Here is a 22832-nt window from a genome sequence, read left to right as displayed (position 1 = left end):
GTTTTCCCTTCAAGCGATCGACGCGCCTCCAAATTTATAATTATATAATTTTTAATTTAAATTTTATTGAAGGATAATTAAATTTTAAAACTTTAAGTAAACTGGAACACTGATAAATGAAAAGTTAATTACTGATAATTATTATAATTAAAAGAATAAATTACCTTAGGAATAACAGCGCAATAATTTTGGAGAGTTCATATAAATAAAATTGATTTCGACTTCGATGTTGAATTAAAATTAAATTTAAGTGTAAAAGCTTAAGATTTTAGTCTGTTTGACTCTTAAAATTTTACATGATTTGAGTTCAGATCGGTGTAAGCCAATCGGTTTTTATCTATAAATTTAATAAAATATTTTATTGTCCGAAAGGACTTAAAATATAAAAAACTTTTTTAATAAAATTGAATTTAATTATATATATAATAAAAAAGACGAGGTTAGGTTATTATTCGTGTGATAATTAATTTATTCTAGTCATTTTAGGATAATTAATAAAATTTATTATACTCTATTTTTGTGATAATTAATTTATTCTAGTCATTTTAAGATAATTTAAGTTACCCGATATAGTTTACATACGTTTCTTCGGTATTCATTTGTCCTTTCGAACGCTCGAATAATATACCTTTCATCCAGTCTAAATCAGTTCCTTTGTTTTCCTTCCCATTTTTCAAATTTTCAACGTTAACAGTCTCTCGAAATCGAGACACTTTGTTAACGTTGAATCCTTCTCCCTTTCCCTCCCTATACTTGTTTCGAGTCTTCGTAACGTCCTTATTTATTTCGTATTATCGTCGTATTTATTACCGATACTCGGAGCGCCGTCATGTGCCACTTAGACTAAGTTTGACAAGGCAAGGAAGGCGGGCTCTGTAGCGATTGGGTTATTGCCAACTTACCGGGGTGTCCCTGCCCCGGATTCTCCTGTGATACGCTGTGAGCGATTCCTATTTTACCGTCTGACAATTTACTTTTGTCTTTCGACAATCTGTTTTACCCTTTGACGTCCTTATTTTCTTGACCTAGTCCTTTGACCATAGCTCTCTTTTGACTCCTGACTTTTGTATTTTTATATTTCATACTCTTATTTATTTTATTTATTTTATTTATTCCCCTTATTTTATTATTTATTACTATTTACCTTATTACTATTTATTTTATTTTCTATTACTATTATTTATTACTGCCTCCTGAATAAAGCCTTAGAGACTAATGGCTGTGAAGATTGGGCTAAAGCGGGTTCTAACGCGGGAGCAGGGGTCTGGTCTGGAGGACCTAGGATTGAGCTTTCTTATATCCTAACCGGTACTGCCTCTGTTCTCCAGACGGAGCTGTTTGCCATTCGGGCCTGTGCCCACAGTATCCTGGAAAGGGGGTACTATGGCAAACAAATCTACATCCGTAATGACAGCCACACTGCGCTCAGACTTGTACACAGCACCGTGGTCAAGTCAGGGCTGGTGAAGGACTCTGTCGACTTGTTTACACGGCTAGGCAGTGTCAGCAGAGTAAGGTTTCTCTGGGTGTCGGGTCATAGTGACGTTTTAGGGCAACGAAAGAGCGTACGAGCTTGCCAGACTGGGAGCTTCATGGCACGATCCGGCAAATCAGTGCCACATTAGCGTGTCATGAGAGCTTATGCGGAGGAGGACTAAGAAGTGGTCCACGGACCGCTTCAGGGATCTCTAGGTGCAAGGCCCTAGCATGAGCCACACAAAGGCTCTGTTCTCAGGGCCCTCGGAGAAGCTAGGTATCGAGTTGATCAACCTAGACCGAGCCTAATTGAGGCTGGTTGTTGGATTAGTTACTGGGCACTGGCACTTTGGAAAGCACTTTACGCGACTGGGCCTTGCACAAGACTCGGTCTGCAGCAGGTGCGGCGAAAGGGAGGATTCCTCCCTCCATCTTATAACTCAATGCGTTGGGCTCACGGACGTCAGAAATTATGTCCTTGGGACTACCGCTAACAACTTCGACCTAGTGGGCTCAGGGGCGGCCAGACTGCTGCGCTTTGCAAGGGAGCCGGTGCTACCTGCGGGACCGCCACGATGATAGATTTCTCCCCGCAAGGGGCCCGGGCACAACAATGGTCCCGAGACTGAGCGCCCGGGTTAACAAACCTCAAGGAAAAAATAAAAATGGGGGAGGCGTGGGAAAATGATCAATTTAATTTTATTTATTAATGAATTACTTTCATCATCTTTATGGAAAACTATTATATATATACAACATTAGAAAATATTTTAAAACCGAATTCTTATGACAATAAATTTTTAATTGTTGCAATATTTTAAATTCACAAATTTTTTCTTGATTTTATAACATATATATTTATCAGAATATATATCACACTTTTTTTGTGAAAAATGAACACAGCTTATCTAGAACTCGATTATCTTTGGTAATATTCGGTTTATTATCACTTTTTTGTTCTTTACAAAATTTAATTAATTCGTTTTTTCCACTATTATCATATTTATTAATTAAATCTTGGTATTTTATTGCTTAAGGCGCTATTTTCCTTAATATATGACTAGGATAGTACTCCTTTTAGTGGAGATAAACAGTCCATGCTAGAAGCAGTTTTCTTTATTTTTTTAAGATGAATCAAACATCTATTGCCGATTTTAATTTGGCATGATGAGGGTAAATTTCTTCGACGATCTCTTGTTGCCTTGGAAGAGGAAAAGTAGATAAAAATGGGATAGTAAAAAATCAAAGATTTTAAGTCTCATTTTTAAATTTCATCAGCATTTATTGATTTAAACATTATGTAAAAATAAAAATAAACAATTATTGCTGCTATGTATTCAGCAAAAAAATAATAAGTAATACAAAGTTTGACGGAGAATTTAAAATAACTCTTATTTGGAATGTATGAGAACAACAATTATTTTATAAAATATGTACAATTAGCATTTACAATTTACACAAGTAAGAATAGAAATATTTATGTTAGTTTAGGCAATAATTAAGTCCAAGAAATTATATACAATTATAGACTTTTAAAAACTCTGCCTCGTCAATGACAATAAATCAATTGAAAATATCCTCATATGAGCGATTAAGAAGTATAAACAAAAAAAGTTTGTTAATATTTATAATTGATTGAATAATAGCAAGATAATATCTTCAAGCTTACAGATGTATTGCCGAATACAGTATTATTGTCTTAATCGATCAATATTATTATAAAATGAACTCTTTTTATATTTATAATGTTACTAGGAGATACACCTTTATCACTTATTTTGATTTTTGGAATCATTGGATTAAACTTAAAAACTGTCTTTACATATTTTTAGGTTTTTATAACAAGGAAATTTATTCATTTTTAGCCCCTTAACGCATAGATTTTTTGGGGAAAAAAAACAGGCTAAAAAATCAATTTTTTTAATGTAAAACAACACAATTTAGAATATTTTTTTAGCAAAAAAATTAATAAAATAAAATTAATCAAAATTTTTATAACAGCTTAAAATACATCACTGCTCGAATTATCTCTCGAGTAAGTACAGTTTCACCTCGACACTCGTTTAGCGCTCTCGAAATTACTCGAGCGCACAAGGTAAGGGGTTAATGCAGTTAGATTCTGTAGAATAATATAAAATAATATATACTGCAAGATATAACAGATACAAATATATTATATATATTAACTTACTTTTATGATTGTTAAATGATTTTTTTTTCATTATTCACTATATAAATGAAGCAAAATTGGTTCACGGAGTTTTTTTTATTGTTTCAAATTATCAATAATGCTTATATTAAAAAACACCTTTACCTGTTAACCGAGGAACTCCCTTTACTTATATATAATAAACAAAGGTTTATACCCTAATTTTAAAGCAATACATATGACGTATTTTTACATTTTTACGGAATTACATTCTGGTTTACGTCCGGTTAAAAGGTTAAATAGTCGATTAAATAACCGATTAGGATTCTAGATAAAACAACTGTGTTTAGATAAATTTAAATAAGAATTTTATTTAAATAACTTTTCTATTTGTTGTAGTCTTCGAATTATTACATGTAATAAAAAAAATTTCAAGATTTGAATTAAAATATAAAATTCATAAATAATTACCATAGCAAATTAAACACTTTTAAAAAATTATAATTTTAGAAATTTTTGACCGTTCAATATTTCTTTATAAATTTTCACCAGAGATTAGGTGTTCAAAATAATAACTTTTAAATAAACAAGATTAATGGCAAGTCCTACAAAAGTAATACCGATGGATTTGTAGGTGATTGTGATAGAACTGCTCATTTGCACAGAAAGAATAATCACATTTATTGAAGTAATTATAATATAAAAGTAAACACATGTTCTTACGTATCTCTTACACTCTTACTTTATACCGATTGCGCGACCGACCATAACCTTTCCAAAAACAAAGAAACGCTCGGAGCTACATATGGCCCAGGCCCGTACCTACATGACGATGACCCAGGACCGTATATACATGACGATGACCCAGGGTCTTATATTATTTTCCCAACAAATACTTTTATAGCAATTTGAAGAGAAAAATTTCACAATTCTACTTATTCATCGAAAACATCTAAATTAAAAAAAAATAAATTCAGTTTTATTTCCTCGTTTTTCACCACAAATAAAAATAAAGAATAATAATTTACATAATGCTATTTATAGCTTGCATTGCTTTTTTGTTATTAAGTATAAAAAAACTTAAGTAGCCGTCATTGAATGTTATCCCATACAAAGTCGCCGTCGATGGAAAAAATGCCGTAGATCGGCCGATGTCTAACTGCCAGCGTTCGGCCAAGCATTGGCTATTAGTAATGGCCCAATCCTGGTTAATTACTGGCGCTTATAATAAATAAAATATTTTTTTAGAAAAGGTTATTTTTTAATTTATATTTTTTAAAATTATTATTTTGTATTCTTCGAATGTAAAAAAAATTTACTAGTATTAATTCAGTTAATTTGCTTATGAACAACTAATTATTGAGTGATTTTTAAATATTGTAATTGAAGTTGTTAACGCCGTCTTCTGATATAAAACCGGTGGTTACATAACATCTTTAATAAATATTTTTGAAGTGAAAACTTCTTTAGAATGGGCGAGACTAAATAATAGGAGAAAAAGAGACAAACATATAGGATTGAGCCTGCGAAAGAATGAGACACAATGTAGCTACACAGTTCTTCTTCCTATTCTCGGTCTTTGATTCGAAGTCCCCACTCCTGGCTACTAAGCTTTGTGTGTGTGTGTGTGTGTGTGTGTGTGTGTTTAGTGTCTTGCATTATCTAGACTAATAAAAATTTGAATACAGACGGGCAGTTAAATTTTTATACAATTATCAAATAACTATTCTAATTAAGTAATTAAATTATTATTTAAAAACTTATTAACTATGTAATTCATAAAAGAAATATAATAATAACATAATTAATAATAATAATAATAATGATTATGAGATGAGCGCCTCCATGTCAAACTTTTTAGGCATTCGTGAATAATTTAAATCAATTGCTTTGGATAGCTCAATTGGTTAAGGAGCAGTTATAATCGCCCGGAAAGCGAAGGTCCGTGGTTCGAATCCCGACGGTTCCCAGTCTCTAGTACCAGCGATTTTTTTCACGAGTCCCACACGTTTGGGCTCAGCCGGGATGCGGAGTGGGGGGGGTCTGTTTCGTGACATGTTCCACAGTCTTACACCACCACGAAAAAAAAAAAATTAAAGAGTAAGAGTCATTGTAAAGAGAGTTTGTGTGATGTTGGGTGGCATTTTAAAATTCGAGGTCGAATGTTGTTAAAGGAGGGGGGAAGGGGGTGGATGTGGGACGATCGAGTCCCGGTCCAATTTTTTTTACGAATCCCACATAATAATAATAATATTTTATTATTATTATTATTATTATTATTATTATTATTATTATGTTATGATTTGCCGTCCATGTGCCGTTAACGGGCCAATATTTATTGGAATAATCGGCGTGTAATTAAAAACTATTAATGGGCTAATAATTTGAATAATACGTGGCCCATTGCTGGGCCCATTAATCGGCCGATGATCAACTACCATTAATGGGCCGGGGTTATCATTTGTATATTCAGCCGTCTATGGGCCATTAGAAGACGCCAATGATCGGCCGTTAGTTGTCATCCTTCGGCCGGCGATGGGCCTTCCGAGGACCGGTTTTAAAACTTTGTATGGGATATTATTTTTTTTTTTTTACAGACTTTTTAAAAATATGCATATAAAACTTTTTTACTTTCAAATTTTATTCCCCTTTTTTCTTGTTTTTGGAGAAAATATCTGCAACTTGTCCTACTTACTACAACCGGTCAGTTTGATCAATCAAAAAAAATATAACATTAATGCTCCTGAATTTATACACACGGTACAAATAATAAGATTATATGAATGTGCTCTCTGAATGACAAACTGAAAGTTAATTAAATATTTCTTATTACATTGTCTGAAGAAGATTGTTTCTTTTATTACAAAAGTGGAAGCTGACTAAAATTGAGTGGGTGTCACAGAACAATTTTATCTTTATTTCAATGTAAATTTTTTATTTTGTATTCAGTGTATTACTTTCTAGCGAATATTTGAGATATGTGTATTTTAGAAGAAGTCTTAGGAAGTCTGTTCTAATATTTATTTGTTAACTGTAATAACATTTACAAGTGGAAAAAGTGTCATAAAAAAAATTTTGTGAAAAAAATAAAGAATGAGCTAAAGTTACTTTTTAAATAAACGACTCATTTATATATAAAAAAAATGTCGAGACATTCTAAAAATATACTAATAAAAGAAATAAATAGCATATTAGAGCAGTCCTACATAACATAAAAACTTTCTAATAACTTTTTAAAACATTTCTTAAAAGTTTTAAATCTTTCAAAAAGTTTCTAAAAAATTTTTCTATAAAGTGAAAATATCCGCGTTCAGAGACTTACAAAAAATTACTCTATCAGTGAAATATTTTAGTAATGTTTTCTAAATATTTTTGTAATATCTTTTTTGAATCTTTTAAAAAATATTTTAGAATGATGCCTGCAAGGTTTTTGAAAGATTTTTTGGAAATATCTTACGAAACTTTCACTGAAAGATTTTAAAACCTTTCGTGTTATGTGCTTTATTATATATTACTTATGTTATATACATAATATAGAGTGATATTATATGCATAGTATAATATAACCTATTTGATACAAAAAACGAGTTAGAGCTTTCAGATAAGGATAATTACAAAAAAAATATTTTAGATTATAAGAAATAACTTAAAATAAAAAAAAAAAAACATTTTTGTCGTCAAATTTTTATTTTTTACGTTCAAAATTATTAGGTTAGCAACTAAGTGATTGTAGATTTTAAAAATAAATGAAAATTCAAAATTTTTGCTTCAAAAGTACAAGCTCGAATTGATCGTCTAGTCTTTTGGTAAAAGCTCAAAGTGCAAAACTCTTTTATAATCCCACAAGACTGACAGCATAGTCTTTTTTTGGTAAATTTCTATTTTAGATGTTTTTTGAGCTGGTTCATCTTGCATCACCCATGATCTCTTCCTATTGATGTTGTTATAAACTATCAATTATTCGTTTCCAGTAATTAGTCTTTTCAAAAAAGGATCAATTTTGTTGCATTTCAGAGGCGAATCACAGATGCAAATGGTAGCGTCAAATGAATTTCCTTCAGTTTCTGAGGGATCCATAGATCGAGTTTCTTGACATAACCAAGCTTTTTTAAACTTTTTGCAATGCATGTAAGCAATACATAAAGCTTCTCAGCAATATCACGTGTTGTGCTATGACGATCTGAATCGATAATGGCCCTAATATGGGTCTCATCGAGTTCAAATGGATATCCAGAGATCGTTAAACATTTTTCAATGAGAAATAAATCAACAGAACGAAATCTGGCATACCAATTCTTACACTGCCTTTTCTTCAAGACTTCATTGCCATTTATTGCACATAACTTTTTGTGTGCTTTCGTTGCGTTCTTGCTTTTTCGGAAATAATACAACAAAATATGTCTGAAGTGCACGTCTTGTTCTTTCATTTTTAGATTAGGATAAAAACAAAACTAAGAAACTAATGAATTTAATTTTTTACTGAATGAAAGGTACACGTCCAAATAATAAGAAAAAAAAGTAGGTAACGAACGAACAAAAAAAAAAACAAACAAAATCCGCAATTTCTTAGTTTCCAACCCAATAGTGATTCAGCTAATCGTGAACGCGCGCGAGGTAATTTATTACTACAGTATTATGTTATGTGTATTACATAATATTATATAAAATAAGTATTATATTATTTACTTATCTATATATATATTACCTACGATAATTATAACAAAGTAGAACTGCTTTCTAGAAATTAATCATTTTTACACAAACTTAATAGAAATAGGTATACATTAAGTAGTTTTTCTAGTTTGGATGTTCCTAGACATAAGTTTTTAGTTTTAAGAAACTATTAACTATTATTTACGTTTATAATCAGAAAATATTCTTTCTGTCCGAAAACAGGTATACATTTCTAAAAAAATTAGGAATTACCGGAAAGATAAGCAATTTAGTAATAAATTAATCTTACTTTGTATTTAATAATTGTTATAGAATAACAGCCAGTAATATACAGACATTTATTTTTAATTAAGTAATAAGTTTTTCATAAGAAAAATACTGTATTTATTTTAGATTATATTACATCTACTGTTTTTAGCAAGTAGGAAATTTTATTAAGAAGTAACACCACTCCAGGGACTAAAAAACGCCATTTTTTGGGGAATTTTTTTTTGCGAAAACTTAATGCAAAATACAATTTCTGTTTTGCAGGTTTGTTGATCATATATTAAACTATGTAAAAAAAATATTTTTATTGACTTTAGATACAAAATAGCGTCAGTATGAGACTTTAAACAAAAAATTAAAGAAAATCTTTACCTATGTACCACTACCTATAAAAGCATGCAGGGATTTTTTCCTAAATCAAATTCTGTGAAAATAGCGTTACTTAAAAAAAAAAATGTTTAAAATTTTTTTTGCTTAAGGACCAAGTGCATATTGTTTTTAAAAATTTAAAGAACACTTTCACCTAAAAAGAAAATGATCTTTTGTAAATTTTAGACTGGTGTTACCTATGAAAAATAGTATTAAATTGCAAAAAAGTTGTACTAAATCGAAGCGCTAAAAAAATAAAATTTAATAGTCTATTGAATTTTTGTTTTAACTGATAAAGCTTTAGTAAATAAAAGCCATAAAATAATTTTATATGCAAACAATTTCGAAACGCAGCACTACTTACAGGAAAATACCACTTTCCATTACGATTAACTCATTGGAAGAAGAGATAAAGATAAATGTAACTAGATCTTATTTTATTTAACCACAATCAATTTATCTTGAGGCTCAAATAATAGGGCCCTGTATTGAGTTTCTTTTAATTATATGGTCGCGATAGAAAACTATACTTTAAAACAAATTAACCCTTATAATGTTAAAAACTAATTAACACGTTGCCGCAAATGACGGCTATAGCCGTCCGATCTTCGTATTTCTAAGCACGATCGTCAAATTAAAAGTGTGCGGCAACGTGTTAACACTCTTGAAATATTTCGTAAAGTAAAACAAGTTCTAAAGTAAAAAAAAAAGTCAGCCTATCATAGATAGCAACTGAAGACGGAAAAAAGCTGCGAAACGGTCATCCGATTTTTACATTGGAAACTTACATCTGAATGCAAGTCAGTACAAACATCAAGAAGGAATTTACAATGCTGGGATATAGAGTAAGATCACTAAATTGTATTATGAAATATGATATGAAACGGGTATTGCTGTTGTTTATAATAGAATTCAAACCTAAAAGCAATAACAAGGATATTTTAAGTATAAACAAAATAATAAACAATATATTAAACGTATAATTATGACAACATAAAGAAAAATACCGCAATGCTTAAGATGTGAACAAATACTGACAAACCAAGAAATATTGCAATATAACTGCGTGAGCAAAATATGCACAAAATCACCTCTTAATTAAGTGCCTTATATTAGGAGAGGTAAAATTAGTAAGAAACTAGTGTAATACTAACAAATATGATAATTAAAAGAAATGCAATACTAAAACAATAATTCCAACCAACAACTGTATTACAATAGCTCACAAACGAGGTAACTATGAAATAAAAATGACTATCCCCAAAATAGTGTTCTAGAACTCTTTAAAGGATTGCAACAAAAAGTCGTAGCGAAAAAAAAATTCTTAATCAATGACAATATTGATATACTCGTTTTTAAATCATATTTCAGTACAAGAAGCTATTTAAAAATCCCATAATATAATATATAGAATAAAAGACGTACATCAAGGAAAGCAAACGAAAGTTACAGCATTTATATTTAAAAGGAAATCAAACACTATCCGTATATTCGAAATCGACGAGAACACCTTCAACCAACCACAATTGCAGTTTACAATCTGGCACAAATTTCACATTTCGGCTATATATGTATTGCCAAGACAAGAAAAATTACCCTACTGAAATGACTTACAGGATTACTTCAGGTCGGTAGTTGAAGAATTCATTTAAACAAGAGACAATAGTAATGCTGTAAACGACCATAGCTGTGCTAAAGACACTAGTTCTTGTCCGATCATTAAATATCACTGTGCACGGTTAGTATTTGGATCGGTGACTGCTTGGGAACACTGTGTGTTGTTAACACTTCAATCCGCCTGCATAATCATTGGGTGGATTGAGAAGCTTAGTTGTTATGTTGCCGGTCCCAAGTCCAGATAAAGGATGAGGGTTAAAAGTTTAGGTTAGTTCCCTGCCCGACGTAAAAATCTATAACAGGCTCACAGACCCGACGACTCGCCTGGCGAGTCGCGATGAGGAAAAGGCATTGTGCTTATTTGGAAGAAAGAAGAAGAAGAAGAAGAAGAAGAAGAAGAAGAAGAAGAAGAAGAAGATAATAGTAATGCCTAACATACTAGATAGGAATCAAAGATTATTACAACTAGGTAGTCATTGATAAACCATTTCGTAATGTTTGACATGAAGAGCTTTTAGATACAACGAGAACCCTCTTACGAATGCAAATGCCCAATCCTCTTGCACCATATCTGAGAGTCAGGATTGTTTTTATATAAATCAATGATACTTATATCAAAATTAAAGAAATCAAAAGTGGTATATCTCAAGCAAGTGTCCTTAGAACCGTACCTAAACACTCTGTACAGCTGATATTTCAACTACTGATGAAAGTAAAATACTGACGTTTTCTGATAACACTACTATACAACCAAACATTCTGAAGTATCAGTAGAAAAGACCTTGTTAAAAGACTATACAACAAAAATAAATAGCTTAAGGATAAAGGACAAAAGTAAAACCAAAGAAAACTTAATCATATCACTTTCGTACTGTGTACAAATGATTCTCCGGATATTAGAATAAACGACATAGTTATTCAACAATTTAGCTAAAAATCTAAGCTTAGCTTAGAAAATAAATTACAAGTTTTAAAAGAATCATTATAAACCCTGTTGTGGAATTTAAGGGGATATCACTATGGTGGAATGGCAACAATGAGTCATATAACAAAGTTATTAACCCTTTCGCTACGGCAGTCCCGTCCGCTGAGGTACCGACTTTGAAAGGAGATTCGCCAGACGTTATGGTGTGGATGCCGCATATATACGGCGCTCGGCGTGAAAGGATAAATCAATGCAATGAAAAATACTAAGAACTATAGTCGACGCATCATTTTTTATATTAAATGAAGAAATACGAAAGGACCTAATATTAACGAGAGTGATAAACGAAATAAAGAACTTTACTACAAGATGTGAAAAGAGAACTGTAATACTACACTCTAAATAACTAGCCACAAAAACGTAAAATACTAAAAAAGATTGGTAAGTAAAAATCTGGTTGACTTATATAAAAATTGTAAAAGAAAACTAATCGTAGAGATAGTAAATTACCATCTATATGTTATTTAAATTGATCAAAAAAAGAAATTTGCCTGATGTCTACTGACGAAATTATTGTAATTTAGGAAATTTGAGTAAAAAAAGGAAAAAAAAAACAAAAAGAAAACAAAGCAAAAAACAAAAAAATAAAAAAAATAAGAAAATAAAGAATATAAAAAAAAAAACAAAAAAAATAAAAGTATAAAAAATAATTAAAAAAAAATAAAAAATTAAAAAATTAAAAAAAAGAAAAAATAAAGAAAAAAGCTTCTTATTTTTATATCTGTAATTTTATTTTTAATTTTATTTTTTTATTTAAGTAAAAAAAAAGATTTTAAACGCATATCTCCTACAGTTAAAGAACATACTCTTTCATATAAAATGCTTCAATCGTTTTATATATGTATATGCAGTCCTCAAACATAAAATTTCGTCGAACACGATTGAATACGTAAAATAACTTTAAACAAATAGAAATTTGATATTTTTGTAATATTACAAGTATCTAATGAATTTTTTTGTGTTTAAAAGAGGTGAAATTCTTATAGGATTTCTCGTTTCATTAAAACATAATGTTAATCATAAAGAATAACTAGCAGCGAATTTAATACGCTTCCAACCAGACTTAGGCAAGATAAAGTTTCATTCTAATTAAAATTTCTTTGTTATTTGATTTTTGTAAATGTATATCATCAGTTAGTAAAATTTCAAAAACAAAGAAAAACTGAAACAAAACATTTTTTAATGTATACTACATTTCCGGACAAAAGGAGTAATTTATTAAAAAAAAAAAAAAAAAGGCTAATATTAATTATTGACTGTTCATAGTAGGAATTGATTGATATTACGTGATAGTTGGTAATGGCTATTCCATATTAGGAATAATTGTTGTGTAATATAAAATGATTAATTTTGAATCATGTTTTTACTGCAGATTTATCTTGAGAAGCGGTAATTTTATATCTTGTCACGAAACAGGAGACATAAATCAATGAAACAAAAAGTAGGTGATTATTTGATTAGAAAATAGTTTATTACTTTAATGAAACGATTTTGTAATTTATAAAAGTTTTGTTAGTTAACTTATGACTAGATTTATCTAAAAATGAACAAATATATAAAATATCCTATATTTTATTCTAAATGTAATACATAACAAAACTTATAACGGAACTCTAGCTCATCGTGTAAGAAGATTAAAACAATTTTATAGAATAAATAAGTAGTGTAAATAGGGGAAGAAATAGAGAGATTGATTGGAACTGGAAGGGGAAGAGAATAGAGGAGGTGAAGGAGTTTAGATATCTGGGCTATGTGTTCAGGAAGAATGGAGGTCAAGAGGCGCATGTGAAGGAGAGGGTGAAGAAGGCAGGGGTGGCTATGAGGCAGATTTGGGGATTGGGGAAGAGGATGTTCGGCAAGGATTGGGTGAGGAGGCTGTGGCTTTTTGACAAGCTAGTGTGGACGGTTTTGAGTTATGGAGCGGAAATATGGGGGTGGGAGGAGAGGATGGAGATCGAGGGGGTGCAGGAAAGATTTTTGAGGTGGACTATGGGGGTGGACTGGAGAACACCAGGGTATATGGTAAGGGAGGAAGGGAAGAGAGACAAACTGAAAATAAAGGCGGCGAAGAGAGCGTGGAAGTATGAGGAGAAGTTAAGGAGAGGAGAGGGAAGTGAGCTGGTGAGAGAGTGTTGGAAGGAGGCGCAGGAGAGAGAAAGGGAGATAGAAGTACGGAAATCAAAGTGGGAAGTAGAGAGGATAAAGTTCAAAGAGAGGATAGCGCATGACGGGGTGGAGGTGGTGGAAAGGTGGGAGGAGATTGAGAGGGAGGAAAGAAGGCGACAGGAGGTTGAGAGATGGGAGAAGATATTGGAATCGAGATACAACATGTGGTACAAGACGGTGGTAGCGGAGGGTTTGCCAGGATATTGGGTAGGAAAGTGGAGTAAAGAGAGAAAAAGAAGAGTGGCGAGATTTAGATTGGGGAATGAGATGAGGGAAGGGAGATACTGGGAAGAGGAGGAGAAGAAAAAATGTAGGGTGTGTGGTTGGGAGAGAGAGACATGGGAGCATGTGTTGGAGGGCTGCAGTAGGGCCGTCGGGGAGGAGGACGGGAGAGGAGTGGAAGAGAGGATCAAGGAAATTTTGGATGAGAGTGGAATAGGGGAGGAGTGGATGAAGAGGATTGGGAGCATGAGAGAGAAGAAGGAGAGGCAAGGAGGGGAAGAAGGGAGGAAGAAGTGGTGGTTTGGAACGGGTGAAGGGGGAGGGGAAGAAGAGGAAGTGAGGGAGAGGGTAGTGTTAAGTTAGGTTAAGGAGATAATTATTAAAGGAGTGCAACCCTTCGGGGACGCAGTAAATATCTATCTATATCTAAGTAGGGTAAATAGTAATATTTTTTACATATTTGAATGATTTAAGATTACAATTTTTTTTATATTAATGAATCGAAGTCCAAATAATATAAAATCTTAGGAATTTACCGCATTGCATTTTTATGAACGAAGCTAGTTCTTCTGAATTGTTTATATTTTCAGAAATGTTAACCGTTTATATGGATGTCTTAGGAGTCAAAAGAATAATATTCTTACAACTTAAAATGATTTCAAATCTCAAAAACGTGATCAAAATTTTAAAAAGAAAATTTTAAATTTTAAGACTTAAACTTTTGAACTCTGGATATGCTGACATAGAAAGCATTCAATATCGAACAGGAGAACGTTTATTTATTTCTATTTAAATATGTATATTTCTGCAATAATGATGTTCACTGAACCGACACGTGTACCTCCGTGTAAAGGAAAAAAGGATTTTTTGGAGTATTATTCATTTTGTTAACACTAGATATACCACCATTTTCAGTATACCTATTTCTTTTATTACACCAGTCAAAATGACTGGTGTATAAAAAAAATCTTTTGAGGCTTCCAGTCTTAATTTACTCTTAAAAAATAACAAAAAATGTTAAACAATAATAATTTTAATATATAAATGGATTTATAAACATTTTTTAATAACCAAACGCTTAATTGTATACAGTTTATCTGACGCAATTTCTACATATGTTGATTTTGTTGTGTGTACACTTTCCGCACATCCTTTTTTACATGTATTGCAAATATTTGTAGTTTCATTGTTATTGCAATATCCTATTTGATACTATTTTCGTATAGGAACTGTGCCACTAGTAGTTGCTATAACAGCTTCGTGTGGTTTTTGCTTTAAATTCTGATATTCTGAAGCAAGTTCATCTGCTAATCGAAACAGAAAGTCTTTTCGAAAGATATTTTCTGTTGCATTTTTGTACAATATTCAGCAATTTATTTCAGACAAATTTAAAAAATTGAAAAATACTTGAAGTGCTCATATAAAGTTTTAAAACCGGTCCTCGGAAGGCCCATCGCCGGGCGAAGGATGACAACTAACGGCCAGCGATTGGCTTCTTCTAATGGCCCATGGTCGGCTGAATATACAAATGATAACCCCGGCCCATTAATGGTAGTTGATCATCGGCCGGTTAATGGACTCAGCAATGGGCCACGTATTATTCAAATTATCGGCCCATTATTAGTTTCTAATTAAGCGCCGATAATTCTAACGAATATTGGCTCGTTAACGGCACATGAACGGCAAATCATAACATAATAATAATAATAATATTTTTATAATATTTTATTATTATTTTTGAAGTGAAAACTTCTTTAGAATGGGAGTGATCTGAAAAGTAAATAAACGGAAACGGAGTTATGAAACGGCTGCTATACTAAATAACGAAAGAAAAAGAGACAAACACATAGGATTAAGCCTGCGAGAGAATGAGACGGAATATAGCTATACAGTTTTTCCTATTCTCAGTCTCCTCTTTAGTCTATTCTTCGTAGTTATCGCTCCTGGTTGTATATGTATGTGTTTGTGTAAGACTGCATACTACAAGCGTGGACACATATTATTTCGATACTCAAAATGTTTTGTAGGCAGGAGCGATAGAAGGGTAGAAAATTAAACAGAGATAAGCACGTAGGTATGCGACAAAAGTATAAGGTTCAAACGAACCGACGCGTCCGTCAAAATAAAGAAAGAAGGTGCGTGGTTTTTTTTTTACCCAACGTGTCATTTCTTTTCTATTTAAAAATGTTTCTATTTTATTGAAGAATTAGTATTAAATTCTTTATTTCACAAATATTAAAATAAACAATTATGAAGTACACAGAATATATAATAATTGTATTGTCTGAAATATTTAAAAAAAAAAAAAAGATTACCAGATACATCAGAGATAAAGAATTAGAGAATACTGTGGAATAAATGAGGAGCAGCTGACGTATACCATCCAAAAGCAAGTTAGGCACCGTAGGGTAGACACGCGTCTCTCCCGTGTGTCGGACTCTCTAACGATGACCTACCGACTAAAAACCGCCTTTGTCCTGTCTCCGCGGGGTGGCACTACGTTAGTATAACCTCACCCCCGTAGGATCTGTTCATCTTTCGTATCGTGCTAATTGTCAGTCCAGAACTTCTCGTGTCATTGTGTTTTTATTACTGCTCGTATTTCAGGCATCCGTCTTCTTTTTTCCGCTTGAGGATGGTCCTGACGAATGTGGCAATTCGTGTCCGCAAATCTTCGTCTCGTAGCATCAGTCCGACTATGTTGTCGGGCGTGATGGGTCCTGTCCTGTCTTTCAGTTGCTGTCTCTTTACCGTCCATCTGTCGCACTTAAAAAACGTGTGTTCTACGTCGTCTCGCTCATATCCGCAGTACTTTCAGTCCGGCGTCTGTACTCGTTTCATTTTATGCAGGTAGCTCCGGAAGTAGCTGTGACCGGTGAGGAATTGGGTTAGGAAGAAATTTACTTGACTAAATCCTCTTTCGGTCCATGGTCTCAAGTCCTTGATCAGTCTTTTTGTCCATTTTCCGCTGCACTCTATTGTCTATCTTGCTTCCCAGTTTAACAGAGTCTTCTCTCTTTCGAGCCTTGCCGCGTCAGCTCTTTTAGTCTGCTCGCCACGTTCGTAAATCCGCTTCAGTTCCGCGGCTAGAAGGTCTATCGGAATCATACCCGCCACCACAAGCACCGCCTCTGCCGAGACGGTCCTGTAGGCACACGCTATCCTTAGTGCTCCATGTCTCTGAGTGTAAGTCATCGTTTTCTTCTACTTTTTAATGGCGAGTGCGTCCGCCCAAACTTCTGCGCCGTATAGGAGGAACGAGTGGCCTGTTGCCATTAATAATCTCCATGTTGATGGTTTCGGTCCGCGTGTATTTGCCATTAGGCGAGCAAGTGAGGCAATCTTCACCGCCGCTCTTTCGATCGTACGTTTTATATGGGGCCAGAAGGTAAGCTTCGTATCCAGGGTTACCCCCAGATACTTGGCTTCTCCTCTTGTTTCCGTCTGCTCAATCCCGACCCTTATAGAGATGATCGTCGGTATGCGTCGTCTGGTCAGCAAGAGAGCTTCTGTCTTGTTCTGTGCGAGAGTCAGCCCGTGCTCCGTCATCCATCTATCCACACGTCTCATGAACTGGTTTAGTGTCAACTGAGCAAGGTCCGCGCTGCGCTCCACAATCACTGCCGCTACGTCGTCGGCGTAAGCGACTAGTGATGCGTTGCGTGGCATCTTCAGCCTCAGCAGGCCGTCGCACGTGACGTTTACAGGTCAGGTCCTAAGATCGATCCTTGTACGACACCCGCGGTGATGCTCCTAATCGCTGTCGTATTCGACAGCGTTTTCGTGCCGTCTTATATTGTGTCGTGTGCGTGGCCGCGTATGGCTTTCTCATCTTTGTGCTCTTCTGAGCTTTTTACGTCGACATTGAATTTCTTCAAATCTTCTAAATCTGTAAAGGGCAATTTGATATCTAATTTTGTTGTTGCATCAGATACGTTAAGCCGAGGAGTTCCAGATAGATTATTAGCAGACAACGTATTTTTCAACTCATCGAAGTTTTTTTTCAAATTGTACTGTAAGCTCTTTATTTCACTAGATAGATTGCGTTTCATTGAATCATCTAAATCACATAGCTGTTTGTCCAAGTAGTCCTTAAAAGGTTTCTAGAAAAAGCAAAAGTACCTTTAAAATCTATATCTTTTTAACCCTTTCGCTACGGTGGGCCTCGCCGCGGAGTACCTCGTCTAGAACGGAGCGCCGCACCGAAAGTGGGAACATTAAGCGCGCGCAGTCTTTAGCATTCGGAGCCAAGACTTTTGTCTCAAAAACGACTTTGTAACATTACTTTTAGAAACAAAATGATTTGCGTTCATAATTTTTCCATGGATATATTTTTAATTCAACAATACAATTAATATTTTTATATTATACAACAATATAGGAACTATAATTATAACATAATATTGAACAGTAATTTTTTAATAATAATATTCTGTATGAAATTTTTCAAAACACGGATATACACATAAACCAACATCACAGTTCTCACATTGATATCGTGTTTGACTGCTTTTATCGTTCTTTTTGCATACCACACATTTTCTTAGTGGATTTTTTCTCTTCGTCTTGTTATTCTCGTAAAGTGATGGGAAATGTCTTGCAGTAAGACGCGTTATGTTAATATGACAAGATTTATTAACATTCTTTGTGGCTTTCGATAAATGGTAGCGTCTGAAAATTTGTCGAATTAATTCAATATGGAATTTAGCTATCGATATATATTTCCCACTTTTTAACTTATATAGACAATAAGCGTTCCATATGCATATATCCAATAAGTGGAAAAAATACTTTTTATACCACTTTATATTTTTCCTTTGGGAATGAATTGTACTTATTATCATATCAGTTTTATCCACGGCTCCCATAGAACGATTATAATCAACGACACACTTTGGTTTTATGATCATTTCCTTAGTGCGATAATGGATTTTTGTATCGACAAATTCTTCGGTGTGAAAGGTCGATAACATATACACCTCCCTTTTGTCATGCCATTTCATGGCTAGCAAACATTCTGACGATCAGAAACCCGCCTCGCCTTTTTTCAATTTTTTATTCATTCTTGGCATACCTTTGCGTCTTTTTTTTACGGTGCCACAGGCGTTAGTACCATTCTTGTGCAAAAAAATAAACAGTGCTGGACTTGCGTACCAGTTATCAACAAATAGAGTATGCCCTTTTTCTAAATATGGTCTGAGTAGCTGGACAACAATGTTCCCAGATTTTCCAAGATTTGCATCTGTGTTGGTAATATTGGAGAGGGATCCGTCGTAAATTATAAAATCTTGAATAAATTCAGATTCCTTATCACATAACACAAAGGACTTAATACCAAATCTGTTCCTCTTTGATGGAATATACTGCTTGAAGGACAATCTGCACTTATATAACAACAAACTTTCATCAATGCATAAATCTTGGAAGGGATACAACGCATTCTTGAAGCTTTCTCTAACCATATCACAAATTTCCCGAATTTTATATAATCTATCAACATTAGCTTGCGTATCATTGGTATTAAAATGTAATATTTTTAGTAAATATAAAAATCGGTCCCTTGACATTATTTCACCAAAAATTCTGCTTCTTAAAAGCTCATCGTTTGCCCAATACTCAGAATGAGATAATTTTTTATTCCGCGACATCAACATCTTTATACAGAGGAAACGATACATTTCAGCAAGAGAAGTCCCTCGTGAAGGACTCGGAGCGTTATTATTATTTATGCATTCCTCATAATCGTTTGTTGTTTTGACGATAAATTCCACAAAGCTCTCGGAGAAAAATAACTGGAAGTAGTCAAGAATTGATGCGGAGTGGCTAATTGGTACTCTTATTCCGGAATTTCGTTTCGAAAATTGATGAAATTTGGGTCGCGCCGGTTCGGTAGTCCATGCAATATCCAATATATTTTTTTCCGATTTTGTCGAATTTTGTTCTTCGGATTCTGAGGTGCTCAATATACTCTTTCGAGTTCTTTTGTACGAAGTAATAATATCATCTTCCGATTGCGATTCATTATGCCGCTTTCTTTTATTATTTTGATTTTTATTGTTTCTAATCATTTTCTAGAACGGGTCAAATATTTAAAAATTTATTGCAATTGCAGAAAAATAATCAGGTTTACCTTTGTCTTGCTGTACGTCTGATATATTATTTATATAATTTTAATATAATTATATCACAATTCACTATATTTATATAAATTTACTGCAATTTTGTCACTGATACATCTGGTTTTTATCCTCTGATACATTCGACTTACGACTAACTGAGTATAATTATACATTTGAGGCCCACGGGTCAATGACAAAACAATGTCGAAAAAAATTGAACGTTGCAATAGCGCTTGCAATTGTTTGCGAACAGAAATACACGAAGCGATACCATTTATTTTAACATTTGGTTCCATTTTTGGAGCGGGTGACTATAGTCACCCGTAGTAGTGAAAGGGTTAAAGTATCGAGAATCCTAATCGTCAAAATAATTTTGATAAAAATTCAATCTTGCGCAAGTCAAACACTTCATCCTTTATATCAATTGGCCCCAATGTATTATTCTGTGATTCATCTGTAAAATAAATTTATCAAGTTTTCATGGCATTACACGTAAATTATAAGAATTTTTTAAAAAACTGCAACTTTTTGAATTTTATATATCTAATTCATTTAATTAATTTCATATAATCATTATCAATCATACTTAGTGAATCTTTATAAATATCCCAATCAGTAATTTATTACCGGTAGAATTAGAAAATTTTTAATATTTAATTATATTTTCCAGCTGTCAAAAAACTAGTCAGATTAAATTAAATTGATAATTTAAATAATTTTCACTTAAAATACAATTTTTTAAATAATGAACAAAATTAATCATATTTTGATCAATTTTTTTTATATCCAATTTAATCATATTTATTTTTTTTATCTAAGAAATCAGAGTTCGTTTGATTGATAATTTTTTATATATCTGATTTGGTATCTGAATACGAAAAAATACCGTACCATTATTTAGTTTCTCCTTTTGTGAACTGTCTTTTTCTTTACGGGAAGTAGAGAATTAATTCTGATTCATTTGTAAAGGTACTATACTATATAAATTTTCAGCAATTGCAACGTTAGCTAATATTTTTGGCTTCACTCCGCTAGTACGATTATTACTTTCGTCGTCTGTCCTCTTCACGTCCAAAGTTGTAAGCGCACGATTTAAGCGTCTCTTTGTCCATGTTTAAAATTATCTATTTTAACATAGATTAAGAGTCTCATAATATACTTATTATAGTTGATATTAAATAAAGGTTTCTGATTAATCAAAAAAAAAAATGTTTACCTGCGTATGTCAGAATTTTGATCGCGTATGTTAGCCAATTTATTTTTGCATCACGTAATTCACGAGCATATTTTTCCAGCTTAGCATAATCATTGTGTGGTGGATATTGGCATGAAAATCCATCACCTACTTCCGTGATCCACTTGCTTGGTATCAGATCAATATCTTTCTTAACATTTGGATCATCGACTGTGAACTCAACTACTGCATACATATTTTTTTCACTAATGTTCGCCATCTACAAGTAAACATATTAAATCAAACAATTAATATTATTTAAATCACTTTAGCCTTACCAATTATATATATTACTTATTTATTAACTTAATCACTATTTAAGATTATAATGAAATTAGCAAATATCTAACAATTTTATATTTTTTATTATTAATTAAATAATAGCTAACACAAATCATTTTTTTTTAATTGCACTTATAGTTTTTAAAATTTTTTAAATATGAAGTTTTTTTATGATTAGAACAAAAATTTTATGATTAAAAAAACTCTTATAAAATCAATTGATAATTAACTTTATTAATTATACACTTACGTCATAAATTTTGGAATAGCAAGTCGACAAATCAGAAGAAACACACGACACCAAAGAACTGATGGACTGTTTCGCTCTGAGCCGCAATGCGGCGCACCACTCGCGTGGGATAAACTTCCGACCGAAAAGTTTATCCAAGATGGCTGCACAGTAGTCTGAGAACACGAATATAGTTTTTCGCTAATGTTTCTCTTTCGCTACTTAAGCTAATATAAATTAATATATCAGTTTGTTTTAAATTTTTTGCACTTTTCACTAATCACAAATTTATAGTTAGTAAAAGAAATATTTCACAAGTTTTCACTGGTAAAACATAGAGCGACGTGGAGACGTCCTACACACTTTAATCCAGGGGGCGCTAGTAGTAGATAGGGACAGTGGGAATCTCGTTAATCCATTCATGCGCGTCACTAATTAGATGACGAGGAATTTAGCTATTTTTTTTTTTTTTTTTTTTTGTTTAACAGGTAGTGAGAAATGCATTTACGCAGACTTGCTCCTTAATCGTTCAAAGAAAAAGCAAGTACTGTGGGACTCTGGCCGAAACAAACTACCCACTAACACACACTATCCACGGCTTTATTTCGCGCTGCCGATTTAATCGTTCGAAGGGTGCACGTTGCCCTGAATTCAAATTTTCTGAACATAAGTGCTATCCAATGCCAGTCCTTGGAAGCACGCTTCCTGATGTTATATAGATGCCTGTCATTTTGTTCCAACGACTCCCATTCATGTGACTGCCCCGAATGGCCCTAAGAGTTATAAAACTCAAGAGCCTCCGAGACAGTCCCATTGCCAATAGACAGCTAGCGGACTTCAACGACCATATTCCGCGCCATGAGATTGTACATGTTCCGAATTTTATGTCTGTTGGTCTGACTTTGTATTTAGTGCCAAACTCAGACTTTACATCTGAGTTGTCGGCATATTAGGAACATTTTCTCTCATGGGCGCCGTCTAAGGACGTTGCTCCGCTAACGACCTGCGCATCGACAACGCAGACTTCGCCATTTCTGCTAGCT

The 22832-nt window shown here is 33.1% G+C and overlaps 1 long non-coding RNA gene across 1 annotated transcript; it reads right to left on the bottom strand.

Moving 5' to 3' along the window:
- Positions 1 to 21173: 21173 nt before the first annotated feature.
- LOC149033709 (uncharacterized) lies at positions 21174 to 21966 on the bottom strand. The gene is made up of 3 exons (XR_016176069.1): positions 21811 to 21966; positions 21261 to 21498; positions 21174 to 21202 (listed from the first exon to the last, which is right to left on the bottom strand). It is a non-coding gene; the product is annotated as an uncharacterized LOC149033709 (long non-coding RNA).
- Between the last annotated feature and the right edge of the window lie 866 nt (positions 21967 to 22832).

This window comes from Polistes dominula, unplaced genomic scaffold (genome assembly GCF_049000335.1).
Source record: "Polistes dominula isolate Pdom_NZ unplaced genomic scaffold, Pdom_raw_medaka contig_269, whole genome shotgun sequence".
NCBI lineage: Eukaryota > Metazoa > Arthropoda > Insecta > Hymenoptera > Vespidae > Polistes > Polistes dominula.
The sequence above is the reverse complement of the archived record's forward strand: the minus strand, read 5'-3'. Positions and strand labels throughout refer to the sequence as shown.